Raw genomic sequence first — 14,994 nt, forward strand, 5'->3', positions numbered from 1 at the left:
TGCAATGGCTATGCTTACTAGGGCCAGATCGTCACCTAAGGCAAAGCCTAGTTCTTTTTCACCCTGCCCCAGACAACTGTTGCACCTACTATACAAAAAGGCAGCTGAAGGACTTCCTTGAGGCCAAACTCTTACAGGTCATCAACTCTGCCCATTTCCCGCATGCATCCTTCAATTTACTTACTGACATTCAAATGTAAAACTGTAACTCAGGAAGCAGCTGAGGCTAGTGGGTCCAATGTGAGCAGAGCAGTGACTTTAATCTGGATTTTAGCCCAAATTTTAAAAGAGCTATCCAAGGTGCTGAACCTATTATGGGAATTAGTACTCATCACCTTGGATAGTTCCCTTTTGGACTAAAACTCAAAGTTGATTCATTGTTCCAGTGTTCCCAGTCACTACTGTGCACAAAGACCCCTAGAAAGGAAGAGATGTAATCCAGCATTTCTAAATTATGATATGCAGGGCTGCTGGGGTTCTTGTTCCAATGAGCCAAGGAACAGCACCATATTTGTGCCCATTTGCTACAATTGTTTCTTTACAAGTAACTCGTTGCAAACCATCAGCCTGGAGCTCAGGGACCAGAACTGGTCCATGGACCACTTCTTTAAGTAGATCTGATGTAATGTTCTTTCTTCACCATTAAGCAACTTAATCACTTCCTCATCATCACAGTAAATAGACTGACAAAACAGAAATTTGGGCAAAGGTATTACATCAGGTTGTGGACTTCTTTAGCTGGTTGTTGTGTCATTCATGCTCATGTAAAGCTGGGTGAGAGATACTGAGAGTTACAATTAAAAAAAACTTTTCCAGGCAAGCATCTTATAGGTCTTAGGACAAGAGGTAAGCCAAGCAAATGATTCTTTCCTGCAGAATGATGTGTTGAGAGCTTGTTGTAATCTGTTTAATGGCGTATGGAAACACATGTGTATGAGAGAGAAAACATATGTGTGTGCATATTAAACAAAATAAATTTTAGAAATGAACCAAAATTTAATTTTCCAAATATTTCTCATATTTTTCATTTCCCTAACAAAGGAATCAGGATCATGTCCTCTTCCACATGTTATATTTCTCCTCCCCAAATTCCTCCCTATTGGCTATGCTGGCTAATACTGCTGGGACTTGCAATCCAACAACATTCATTCATTCATTCATTCATTCATTCTTGAGAGCTGCATGATTTCCACCTTGACCTAATACAAGTAGAAAGTGAAATCCTGAACACCCCAAAACAGCAACAACTAGCTGGCTGAGCCTCTCTTTAAAAAAGAGATGGGCAACTAGTGGCCTTCCAGATTTCCAATACAATTTCCAATGGCTATGCTTGCTAAGGCTAATGTGTGCTGCAATCCAGCTCCATGTACAGCGAAAGGTTGCCTACCCCCGCTTTAAAACATATTAATAGGAATGTTCTGGAGACCTTCTGCACTAATATTATAGCACTACGACACTACTTGAACTGCTTTGGATTTCTGGGGTTTGTAGTTTGGTGGGGCTTCAGAGCTCTCTGGCAGAGAATTCTAAGCAGCCCTCTCTAAACTGGAGTATTTCTTGCAATGTTGCCGTGGAAGTTAAAGTGAAACCACAACCTTCTAACTGTGTAATGTGAAGAAGCCCCTAATCTGAATTTAGACTTCCACTGTCATTCCCACTTCCTTCTTTATGATGACTCTTCTTATCAACTCCTTCAACTGTGTGCTCCTTCTGCCATTCATCTCACAGGTTCCAGTGGTTCCCAAACATAGCTACCCAGATGTTGTTGGACATCAGATTTTGTAGCTCCAGCCATGATAGCCAATGGCCATAAATTCCACCATTTGCAATCCATTAATTTCTAGGGATCCATGTTCTGGTGTAACTAATCCTTTGCCCCACAGCTCTTCTTTTCCAGAGATTCTTCTAAAGGCTGAGAAAGATGCATAGTATATTAACACTGTCAGCAGTGGAACCATGTGTCTGCTTAGAAAGGCACAGTCACAAAGAAGGGGTATGGAGGAAGGAACACTGCCTAGCCTTTCTCAAACTGGTACTCTCTATATATTCTGGATATCTCCCACCATTCTAGACCATTCTGTCCAGGGCTAATGGGAGCTAATGTCCAAAATAGCAGGGGAAGCAGAATAGAAAAGGCTTCTCTAGGACTAAAACACAGCAAGAGTAGAATTCAGACCATCCAGAACAAACCAGATGACGTGGATATTCTCACAGCAAACATACTCAGGTGTAAACAATGTGCTTCTTACCTTAATCATGGGCTCAGCAATTAACAAATTTCCCTTCTCAATTCCCCCAGGTATTAAATCATCATCTTCACCACCACCACTATCAATTTCATAAACAGAAAAAATAGCTCTCATGCTCTGATTGCAATGTAACAATACATTAACCATAAGACATTTGCAGTTATGGAAGTGAAGCCAGGGAGAAGCAAGACTAAAATCCTCCAGCAGTTAACCATAAGTGTGTGTGTGTGTGCCTTCAAGTCTCCTTTCGACTTATGGTGACCCCATGAATTTCATAGAATTTTCTTAGGCAATCCAAATACCAATACCAATCCAAAAGTTCCAGACATGCATTTCAAAACACTGTCAGGTAATAAATTATGGAAAAGAAAATAAGGAGGATTAATGAAAGCCACAAACCTCAGCCCTTAATTGTCCTTTCCCACATTTAACTAAATCATAACTTCCTGTCTACAAAGGTCACATAAAATAATCATTAAGGGGTCCAAACAGTCCAGCTAATCAATACCTTAAAGAATCATCATCCACATATCCTCCACACTTCCAAGTCCAATACCTCTTCTTCATAGATACCCTCTAGTTCATGGGGTTGTCATGAATTCACAGGCAGCTGGAAGGCACAAACACACAAATTCATCCCTTGTGAGAGACAGTGTAGTATAGTAGTTTGACTGTTGGACAATAATGCTGGACACCAGGGTTCAAATCCCTGCTCAACCATGAAAACCCACTGGGTGACCTTGGGTAAGTCACAGTCTCCCAGCCTCTGAGGAAGGAAAAGGCAAACCCACTCAGAACAAATATAGGTCACCATAGATCAGAAACAACAACTTCATCTCTCATGTTTTACCACTCCCACTATATATATTCAGTTGTAATCATTATATATATATATATAATGTGTGTGTGTGTGTGTGTGTGTGTAATGATTACAACTGAACTTACCCTTCTTCATTCAAAAAGCTCAGGATGGAATATGCAGCACTACCCATCATATGTTATTTCCCTAACAACACTGCGAGGCAGGGCAGATTGGTATATGAAGACTAGACTAATCATGAAGCTCTGTGAGTTTCATAGCTGAGAAAGAAAATGAATCCAAGTTTCCTAGTCCAACATATAAACCACTACACTACTCTTTTATCTCCCTCTCTGTTAAATTGCCCTATTACAATAAAGTAATGGCTATCAGAAGAGCCATCTCTCTCAAGCCACCTACAGAGTATGTGCCTATACATTTATATAAGTAGTTTATGGAGCAGTGTGAAACTGTTCTGAGCTACTGGAAAGTTCACATCCCACCCCCACAGATTTACAAAAAGTCACAACGTCAGCTTTTTGCCACCACCAACTTCATCTGTGATATTTACAGTCTGGGGCATGCCCTGCTCACAATTCCAGCTACTCCATTCCATTCCTCGCTTACTGTGGGTCCCCTCCAACTAGCAAGTCAGTCAGCAGTCCATGAGCTTGAACTATTTTACTTGCCCACTTAGGGTTGTTTTGGTACTTTTGCAAATATCCCCCAGCTGGTACTTTCTCTCTTGTGTGTGAGTGATGTCATTTGGCTACATGGGCAACAGCATCCTCTTCTGAAGACTAGAAACAGATGAAATAATATTAGCCTACCTTACAGGATCACTGTAAGGATTAAAAAAAATGCACATGGAAGATCTCTGTTTGAATGTTAAGTATTCATTTTATGCTGATAGAAGACAGGGGAGCAGTAATCATGTACACACACAAATCTTTAGAGGATTACATGGGGATACAATCTTACCCAGGCTTACCAAGAGGTCAGTGCCAGAGGAAGTACTAGAAAATGACCTGAGTAAATATAACTAGGACCAGACTGTGCATATCTTTTGTGCACCTGCTGCTGTTCACTGAAGCCAATTGCTCTAGATCTCAACCTGACTCACTGGATCTCTATTCCATCTGAAATAACTATTTTTAGGAAAGACTTTGAAAATACTACCTTTTTGGACTGCCAAAACCCCTTACCCAGCAAAGCCACTAACCAGACTGGCAAGGAAATTCTGGAAGTTGCACTTCAAAAAGTAATTTTTACAAGGTGTCTTGTAGGAATATGGTGGGATCCCATATTTCAGGTAAGGGAGCTCCCAGTCCCATCACCCCATCACAAAACAAGGGCCTCTATTGTTGCCAAAAGACTATTGCATAAGAATCTACCCCAGCCAAATGCATTTCTGTGGTCATTTAGAAAGGCAACTAATTTCTGGTTGTCCATTTGAAGACACCTTTGGTTTAATGCATTCCAATGACTATTTGAATATATCTTATATTTGCATCAGAAATTGATGTATGCCATAGTCTCTCTCTTTTAGGATGCATTCATACTTCCTAAAAGCCAGTTTAAAAGACTATAATTGCCAATCCAGTCTTTCCTAACATATTCTACAGATATGTTAAGACCACAGTTCTCAGCATCTCAGCTAGCTGGCCATTGGCTATATTGATTGGGGTGATGGAAGTCATTATTAAATATATCTGGAAGACTCCCGCTAGGGAAAGCTAGAATAACCCCTTAGAAAAGACAAGATACAGTAAAACCTGAGACACATAGGGTTTTTTTAATCATAGCTCACAGAGTCTCAAGGGAGTTTCTGTGAGGTGCAGTCTTAAAAAATAATTTCCCCAAGCTTTGAGATAGGAATCAGTTCCAAATTAGAAGCCCTGCTCTTGGTCTACTGGGACTGTGGTAGTGATCTCGCTGGAAAGTCAGTCTATAACTGTGTGCTTCTGTATGCATTAAAAAAAATTAATTATAAATTGACATTTATAATTTCTTACCTGATAATTTTCTATCACAAGAAGACCAAAATATATGTTGTAATAATAATACCTGAGAAAATGTTTCAAAGTCTTAGGAGCTAATACTGCAGAAGCCAAACAACATTGCCTTGTCTTCTTTTTTAGCATCTCAAGTTTTTATTGTGGCTTAGGGCCAGCCCTGTCATTAGGCACAGTGATGCAGCTACCTTGGATGACAGAAGCTTGGAGGTGGTAACAAGGCATTGGAGAAGAGAACTATGCCACATACCCTGCCCTCTGTGACCTGAGTTAGCTTGCCACATTTAAGTGCAATGGGGAACACTTTCCCAGCACCAATGTTGAAAGGAGGTTGAATTGGCTTTTGTAAACAGAATTTTGTTCTTTGCCTCAGGTAATAAAATATCTTGGGTGGACCCTGCTGTGGATCCTGATAAAAATGGAATTCACAGCCCTTACAGTGGGAATGGAGAATCTGAGAGATCCTCTAGATGTTGCTGAACTGCGAATCCTATAATCCTTTGTCATTCTCTAGGACCACTGAGAGTTGCAGTCCAATAATATCTAGAGGGTCACAAGTTCTCCACCTCAGCCATCTCCAACCTGGTTGGAATATAACCCCAACCACTCCCAGCCATGCTGGCTGTGAATGGGCAAACTCAGCTGACAGGCAACAGGTTGAGGAAGCTTGTGCTCCAAGAGCTTCCATCTCAGAAAGACGCCTCCATTCAGTCATAGAGATCACAGAGCATAGACAATGGTAAAAAACACACTTGTGCCCTAGCATTTCCAGCTCTTTCAAGAAAGAGTATCTGGTAACAGATGATGAGAAAGACTTCTGCCTGGGACTCTAGAGAGCTGCTTCCCCATAAAGCAGATAAATCTTAAGCTAGAAGGAGAGAGACTCCAGCTGGGCATGAAGACAGCGTGTTATCAATCACATTACCCATGTCAGTGGGATAGCTCCTTTAAAGTCTGAGTGGAAACCCAGAGTGGATCCACTGCCTCAGTGACAAAGAAGCCACCAGCTGCCACTGCTTCTTATATCCCTATGTAGCTACTACTCCAATAGACTGGCCAAATAAAAAAAGGAGAGTGCTCCTGTACCTTTAACACGTTTGTAAAAGGAACTTCCAGCAGAAATGGTTTTCACAATTACATGGGTTTTTCGTGTGGCCATTGCACATGCAAACCCAAACCATTTTGATGAGGTCACATTACTCCTTGTTTGTGCACCTCATACAAAACCCATTCTTCCAAATCAGCCCCATTCACACAAACACTTAGTGATCCAAATACTTTCTTGCATAGCAACATTTTTTTTTTTTGGTTTAAAAAAAATCACACTGCCCCTCCTGCCCTCTTCTCCACAGTCTCTCCATGGAGACAGCTGTTAAAACTGTTCTGTAGACTGAAGACAAAATATTGGGGAAGGGGAAGAGGTGTGGCAGAAGGGGAGAGAGACTAAAAGGGGTTCTCACTCCTTCCTTTACATCCCCATTCTTCTGGTTCCCATTGCCATGGTAACTGTTTCTAGCACATCCTCTTGGCCACCTTTTCTGGCAGATGTAGCTTTGTACAATTATATATTTTAAAAATCCATTGTACAAGGTGTGTGTGTTTGTTATATTTACACACACACTTTACTGAACTGTGTGTGTGTGTTTTTAATTAAAATACCAAAACTAAAGGATGTGCTCCAAGGGTACATACAATAAACAGGCCTAGTTCATACAAAGTCACTGTTATTAAACCAGCTATTCCCACTATAGATTAATCCCTAAAGCTTCATGTTATGTCCCCAAAGGTCTGCTCCTTTCCAGTATCCTGCTCTTAACCTCCAACCTTTCCTTCCCCTTTCAGAGCTCCCTATTAGTGACAGAAGAGGAAAGGATTGTTGATTTATGTCATCATTCATACCTCTCTTCCTGTTCCCCCAAATAAACATAAATCCAAGAGCAAAAGAAGAAAAGACCTGAAATGTTCAGCCAGTACAATACTGGCCTTGATCCTCTCTATCAGCCAATACATGAATCTAAACAAAGAGTACGCAGTTTCACCCATTCCTGCCACCACAAAACAGTTGTCTCCCGACACTCAAGAGTCTTCTCAGTCTGAGATTCTGCCCCTCAATTTACACACACACCTGTTAGATAATAACCTTTCGTCCCTTTCCTACTCTTATGTGCCTATGTATTTATTTAGCACCAGATTTATATTCAGCCTTTCTTCTATCATGGAACTCAAGACAGGAGATGGATTTTGAATAAGTCTCCCAATTAGGCGTTACAGCCAAACCTGCTTATCCTAAGCAAGTTGTCAAGCACATATATGCTCAGACCATGCAGTAGGATTCACTCCTTCCCTATCATGCCATCACTTTCAAGTGGCATCTCCTCTGAACTTACAACTGTGCCCCATACATTACTATCAGGCTTGTCTATCAACTTTCTAGTGCCTAGTTCTTAGGCCATGCCTTTACGCTTCATACCTGGAGAGGCCTAAAATGAATCTTTTTTGGAGTGGAGGAACAGAGTCTCCAATGATAACCACAAACCCAACCATCCATAACCCTTCCCAAAACAAACCAACCCCTTAGGTTCTCCTATATCAATTTCCCAGCACACAGTTCTCCACAGCACAAGTGCTTCCATTCATTGTTAAACAAGGGTAATGACTCTGTAGCCCTCCAGATGTTGTTGAATTGCAACTTCCATCATTCTTCATTCACTGGCCATGCTGACTCGATCTGATATAGTTGGGAGCCTGACAACAACTCAAAACCCACAGTACCATTACCCTACAATGGAAACATCTCCCCGATCTGTTCTTACATAAATGTGCCATTATGGCACCTCCAGTCCATTCACATTCCATATTCCTTCTCCGCCCAACTTACAATTAATCTATAAAATTACCACTGTACTAAAAAGCTTGTTCACAGATTCCTCTAGAATAAACCTAGTTCTTAAAAGCAGCCAATATTAACTATATCTTGGTTCTATAACTCCAGATATTCCTCTACTTGATATTTTAAAGTCTTAGCATGCAGAGCAATAGTATCTCAGGGTGAAAGATTTTCTATCTCTTTTGACTTTTGGTATTACATAAAGAGGATCTCCTTCCCTGCAAACCTTTTTAAAATGACTTCCATTTCAGTAGAGCAAAGTAAAACTATCCTCAAAACAGGTTCCACACTTCAGATGGTTCTTTTAAATTTCAGACCAAAACCTAGATTCACTGTCCCACTGTCATGGGAGCCACCAAGTATAGGCGAGGGAGGCATTTAGTCATGTGAGCTTTCATCTGAAGTAGTACAGACCAAATCCATCTTGACTGTTATGACTGGAGAAGAAGGAGTGAATTGGTGTTGTGGGGGGAGGCTAGGAGAACAGATTATGGGATACAGAAATGGGAAGACAGTGGGAATTATGGATGGGGAAGAAAGTGAACTTTGTTTTACAATGAGCAATGAGTTCAAAGATCAAGCACAATTCAATAATGCACAGTCAAGGTGGGTTACAGCCAGAGCAATGCAATGGCCAGGTTGTTGGACTGCAGAGATCCAGGTTACAGTCCTTCCTGACCCACAAAACTCACTGGATGGCCTTAGTTCAGCCTCTTTCTTGCTCACTTATCCTGACCTATGTCATAGGATCATAGTGAGGATAAGGTTAAAGAGGAAAGCCATGTATGCCATGTCCAAAAACTGGGATGTAAAAATAAAAATACATAATTAAACAAATAATTGTCCCCTTCAATATAACTATGCCAATATGGCCATGCTGGCTAGAACTGCTGGACACTGAGACCCATAACATCCAGGTGACACCTCCAAATAAAGGTTAACATTTAGGCCAGCTGGGTCTGTGGGTGAACACATTCCAAGGTGTGCTGGACAGGAAAGCATGTCAGTAAGGTCCAAAGGGGAAAAGGCCTTTGGAGGCCTTGCAAGAGCTTGGCCACACTTAAACACAAGTGGGTTGGGGTGGGAAGTTTCTGTGTGAGAGGAGGAAGGTTGTAAGCCAGAGAACCCATGCTGGTGAGCACAGCTATGAAAGAGAAGATGGGGGTGGGATAGGGAGGCCTTGTGAGTCATGAAGGGAAAAAGCAACTCAGCAGCTCAATAGATCCGGCAGTGGAGAGATCGCATTTGGCTGAGGTGGCATTCGGAGGGGGCTTATCCCCCCCTCGGAGTGGGGATCTCACAGCCTCCTGTCAGTCTCTGGGACTGTAGCCCCTACTATCTCCATTGCATGGCTGACTAAAGATGATGGAGGCTGAAGGCCAACAAATCTGGAGGAAACAGGCACTTTTTGCTCAGGGCAGGAGCAGAGGGGTTTCCTTAGAGGTCACTTGTTGGTAGAGGAAGACAGCATTCCTTCTGAGGACAGAACTAAGGGCCTTGTGACCAATTTCACTCTTGAGGAGTAGGTTTTTACGGTGGGGGGGGGGGGAACGACAACAGGAGACAGGCAGTGATTTCAGGCAGATCACTGTGGGCAGGGTCTGGCTCCAAACACAAGACTTTATGGCTGAAGACTGTGCCTCCCTGAAAATGAGAAGGGATGAAGCTTTTGTATAAGAAAGGGATGCAAGAGAGCTAACATGGGGAGATAAATACAAGATAAATACAAGATAAATACAAGATGGGGGGGGGGGGGGGGAGAGACGCTTTCCTTGGAGCCAGCTTGGGGCCTAGATGGGATAAGACTCTTTTGTTGTTGTTGTTGTTGTTATCCACCCTGGACCCATGGTAACCTTGTAGATGAGACATCTCCAAGACTCCCTATGCTCTGCTCAGGTCCTGCAAATTCATACCCATGACCTCCTTAACAGAGTCCATCGCCTAGCATGCGGCCTTCTTCTCTTTCTGCTTCCCTCCACCTTTCCTAGCATTATTCTTTTTCCCAATGAGTCCATGCTTTCCCATGATGTGGCCAAAGTACGACAGCCTCTTGTCATCTTGGGTTCCGGAGCGATTTCTGACTTGATCTGCTCCGGGAACCATTGGTTTGACTTCGTGGCTGTCCAGGGTCACCTCAGCCCTCTTCTCCAGCCCCATATCTCAAAGGACTGGATTCTCTTCCTATCCGCTTTCTTAACTGTCCAGCTCTCCCATCCATACAGGGTCTCAAAACAGAAGACCCCCCCTCACATCCATACATGGTAATAATAATAATAATAATAATAATAATAATAATAGCTTTATTATTAAATAGGGTCTCAAAGCAGAAGACCCCCTTGCTCCTCCTCCTCTTATGGTGGGGTGTGTGGCAAAGGCAGCAGCTCAGGGGGAGAGCCAACTGGGTTGCTATGGGAGCAGGCAAGGCAAGGGATTGGGAGGGGGCAGTTTGGAGGTGCATAGGGAACATAGAAATCTGGGGGGGACTGTTTAGAAGTGACTCTAGAAGAGCATGGGGTGCAATGGAAGGGCAGAAAACAGGAATCCAGAGGCTGAGGATTAAGAGGGAGAGCTGGGCTACCAAAGAGGCCCATGGATAGGGCTGGTGTTGGTAGCCAGGCAGCATCCTTCAGCCTCTGCGGGGATTTTGGCTCTGTGTGTGTGTGTGTGGAAGAGAGATGGTGCCGTTTCTATGGCAACCTCCATCCCTCCCCCCATATCCTTCCCTCCCTCCGCCACTCCTTGACCAAAAGGTTATCCCACTTTCACCTCTTCGACCCGACATCCCCCCTCCCCAAAAAGGCGCCTTATAGGAGAGACTTACAACCACACAACCACACACACATTCTGCGCCTCAGCCGAGATTGGGCCTTCCCCTCCCTCCTCCAATGAGGCTGCGTCCACACTGGGGAGATAACCCGCTTCGGCCCCGCTTTGATTCTTTGTCTGGCTCAAAGGCTATGGAATTCTGGGAGTTGGAGTATGTTGTGGGCCCAGAGCGGAGCGGAGAATTCCATAGCCTTTGAGCCAGAGAAGTCAAAGCGGGGCCAAAGCGGGTTATCTCTCCAGTGTGGATGCACCAGTCCATCCTCCTTTCTCTTCCATCATGGCTTTCTCCTCGCACTCACCCAAGCGGGGGGTCGTCATGGAGGCACCCTTCTTTCCCTCCTTCCTTCCCTGGCCACCTTGGCACGGCTGGCAGCTCCTTCTTGGTGGTGCCCGGCGTCTGGAGGGGCTTCTCCCACTGCCCCCCCCAAAGCCCCCCACAGAAGACGTTCCTCCTCAGGGTCCAGGGTCCAAGGTCTGCTTGGTCAGGCGAGGCCTTTGGGGGTGGAAGAGGAGGAGGAAGATGATGATGATGATGATGAAGAAGAAGAAGAAGAAGAAGGGGTCCTCCTCGAGCCAGCTGCCCCCCTCTCAGCCGGGCTCCCTTCTCTCTCTCTCTCTCTCTCTCTCTCTCTGGCCTCCAAAGGGAGGAGGAGGAGGAGGAGAAGATGGAGCAGCCCTCCCCAGCCAGCCAGTGCAGCCAGCCAGCCAACCAACGGCGCCCAAAGCGCTGCAGCAAAAGCGCTCCTGCGAGCAGCGAGGAGGACGCGAGCGGAATCCTAATGGTGGGCGAGAGGGAGGGAGAGGAGGAGGAGGAGGAGGAGGAGGGCCAGGAGCCCAAGCCTCGGGAGGGATGTCAGACGCCTTCAGGAGAAAGAGCTGGACCAAATGGGAAGCTCAGGGATGGGGAGGGTGACCCTTAAAGGAGAGCACCTCATGCCCCACATGGAAGACATGGTGGAAGACCTCCAGGCCAGAAGGTTGATATGAAGGAGCAAAAGCAGCCGGAGGGATGTGGGCATGGCTTGAAGAGAAAGAGCTGGACCAAATGGGAAGCTGAGGCAGGAAGGTCAAGGTGTCCCAGCAGTATCATAACCCTAAAAGGAGGGCACTTCATGCTCCAAATGGAGGACATTCTGGGACTCCTCTTGGGCCAAAGCTTGAAATGTGGAACTCTGAGAATGAAGGAGCAAAAGCGGCGGAAGTGATGTGGGGACACTTTGAGGAGAAAGAGCTGGACCAAATGGGAAGTTGAGGTGGGAAGGTTGAGGGGCAGGGTGACCCTAAAAGGAGGGCACTTCATGCTCCAAATGGAGGACATTGTGGAATTCCTCCTGGACAGAAGCTTGAAATGTGAGATAGGAAAGTGGCAGGACTGATATGGGCCCGAAATAAACTCCAGAAATAATCCAGTTTGAGACCACCTTAACTGCCCTGGCTCAATGCTAGGCAATTCTGGAAACTCTTTTCACTCTTGTGCCACAAAAAACTACAATTCCCAGGATTGAAGCAGGGCAGTTAAAGTGGTGTCAGACTGGATTATTTCTGCAGTGTGTTTTGGACCTTAGAAACTATGCTAAGTATATTCCTGGGTAGCAGAAACTATTGTGGTGCAGTGGTTTGCATGTTGGATTAAGGGTGCAGCTTCACTGTAGAAATAATGCAGTTTGACACCACTTTAAGTGCTGTCACTCCTTCCTATGAAATCCTGGGATTGGTAATTTCCTAATTTAGCACTCTGCTAAAGAGTGCTGGCATCTCACAAAATAACAAATCCCAAGGTGGAGCCATGTGGTATCAAACTGCAGTTTTTCTACAGTGTAGATGCATGCTTGAACACAAGGAAACCAGGGTTCAAATCCCCATTTGGCCATGGAATCATACTCAGTGACTTTGGGAAGTTTCACTCTCAGCATTGGAGAAGACAATGGGAAATCTCTGAATACATCTTGTCAGCAAAATCCTAAGTGTTTCCTAGAGTCTGCTGTTACTCACCCTGGTCTACAGTACAGTCTACAGAGCACCTGTGGGCACTGCTGAACCCCTGGTAAGTATTTAGATGGGAGACCACCAATGAATACCAGATGCTGTAGGCTATATTTCAGAGAAAGGAACTGGCAAAATCACCTCTGACTATTCCTTGGGTAAGAAAACCCTATGAAATCCACAGGCTTACCATAAATTGACTTGAAGGCGTGCATACACACATGTGCGGACATGCACACACACACATTCTGTTCCTCAAGGGCTCTCCTTGACTTCTGAACTGTGTGTAGTGTCCATGACACCAAGCTTTCATTGGGGAGGGAGCCAGAACTTCCTTGTCTGTTCTCAATATAACCTTCTCCACATATTAGCTGTAAAACTAGAACCCACACAGAGGGAAGTGTGAGCAGCAACTGTTGCCACTTACGCATGGCATAAATTAGCACCGTGTGGTAAGGCCAAGCAGAAATTTGGGTCAGAAATCCAAACAAGCTGAGGCTCCCCAGTCCTGATTGCCAACACAATGCTGAAAAAAATTTTCAAGCCTTCCAAAATCTGAACTCTGTTTCCCCATGAAAGCTTGTTGTTGTGTGCCTTCAAGTCATTTCCAGCTTATGGAAACCCTAAGGTGAAGCTATCATGGGGTTTTCTTGTCAGAATTTGTTCAAAAGCAGTTTGCCGTTGCCTTCCTCTGAAACTGAAAGTGTGTGATTTACTCAAGGTTTCCATGGCTGAGCTGGGATTCAAACCCTGGTCTCCAGAGCCATAGTCCAGCAATCAAACCACTATGCTATGCAAAGCTATACACATTTTTTTTATACTGCCCCATTTTCCAGAAGTTGTACCTCTGTAAGCCCAGTATGTGGTTGAAGGAAGTGCTCTGTTAGGTTGTGGAGGAAGGGGATTAAGTTCAAGGCAGTCTTCTCCCCACCCCCCACCCCAAAAAATAAAAATAAAAAAGCTTCTCTTCCTTCTAAAGGCGTTGAAAGTTGTCATGATGGAGGCTGGACTATAAGTGAATGTATTTATAGTATTTTCCAGATATTTAGGGAAACCTGGCTTGGGGAAAGTGAAGAGGCTCCACAAAATGAAAGTCAAGGTAGTGCAGTGAGTTTGGATGTGGGACTGGACGTGGGAGAGCTGGGTTCAAATCCCCCCTGAGCCATGAAACCCATTGGCTGACTAGTCACTCTTTCTCTCTGTCTGACTTACCTTACAGGACTATTATGAGGTTAAAGTCAAGAGGCGGGCAGCTATGTGCACTCCCATGGGTTTTGTGTGAGAGAGACTAATAATGTCATAATACTGTTCTTAGTCCCAACTAGAGTAGAACCATTGAATCAATAGGTTTTATCTATGCCTTGGCTCACCATTCAGCAATTCATTCAGTGGGTCTGCACTAGTTGAGAAGAACTAGTGTGGTGTAGTGGTTTGAGTGCTGGACTAGGACTCTGGGAGACCAGTGTTCATATTCCCACTCAGCTGTGGAAACCAACTGGTTGAATTTAGGTGAGTTGCATTATCTTAGCCTAAGATGAAATCAATGGCAAACCTTATCTGAATAAATTTTGCCAAGAAAACGCTACAGTAGGCTTACCATAGGTCAGAGTTTACTTTAAGGCACATATCAACATCTCTGATTGGGACTACCAATAGGATTCAGGTAAATCGATCAATAATGTATGTATGTACAGCGCTGTGTACATTTACAGCGCTTTATAAATAAAAGTTAATAATAATAATAATAATAATAATAATAATAATAATAAATTATAGGCCAGCAATAACAGCCCCAGACAGACAATGCTAAGGTGATGATATGGTCTTGAACCTTTTATAACTCCACAATGGTGTTGTGATCTTGCAAGATGTTTTGAGGAGCTTGCCCCTTCCTTCAGGACTGTGGTCTGCAGAATGGCCCTAGACAGTGGCAATGAATAAGAAGTTTTCTATACATAGCTTTTAAACTGTGATCACAGCTGGAAAAAAGTGCCTTTGGTCATACTTATTGAACTACTCCTCTGATTCATAGTTGCAGTGTCCCTGAAGTGCCGTTACATTGAACAGGGGAAACCCATCAATGAACTCAGATCATGTTTCCCCATGTGTGAAATGTCATACTGGCAGTCATGTGGTGTCAGTGTTTTCTTCTCTCCTCCTGTCCCACCTCCCCTTCACTATTTGTAAACTGGCAAATTATATTTTTTTACTTTTGTATGAACTATAGTTTAACCC

General features: G+C 44.0%; 1 protein-coding gene across 5 annotated transcripts in view; it reads right to left on the reverse strand.

Moving 5' to 3' along the window:
- Positions 1-11,327, reverse strand: part of LOC149308955 (leucine-rich repeat-containing protein 4B-like) — a 146,011-nt gene extending 134,684 nt beyond the window's left edge. For 4 of the 5 annotated variants that reach the window (XM_089531492.1, XM_089531497.1, XM_089531496.1 and 1 more), the window contains exon 1: positions 11,076-11,327. The gene's annotated coding sequence lies outside the window, so the exon portion shown is untranslated. Of the gene's footprint in view, positions 1-2,757; positions 2,778-11,075 lie in introns of those variants that run through there. The other variant, XM_089531499.1, reaches the window with a different exon arrangement.
- Positions 11,328-14,994: the final 3,667 nt, after the last annotated feature.

The sequence above is a fragment of the Sceloporus occidentalis genome, unplaced genomic scaffold (genome assembly GCF_023333645.1).
Source record: "Sceloporus occidentalis isolate IW3139 unplaced genomic scaffold, rSceOcc1.0.p SCAF_7, whole genome shotgun sequence".
In the NCBI taxonomy this organism is placed as follows: Eukaryota; Metazoa; Chordata; class Lepidosauria; order Squamata; family Phrynosomatidae; genus Sceloporus; species Sceloporus occidentalis.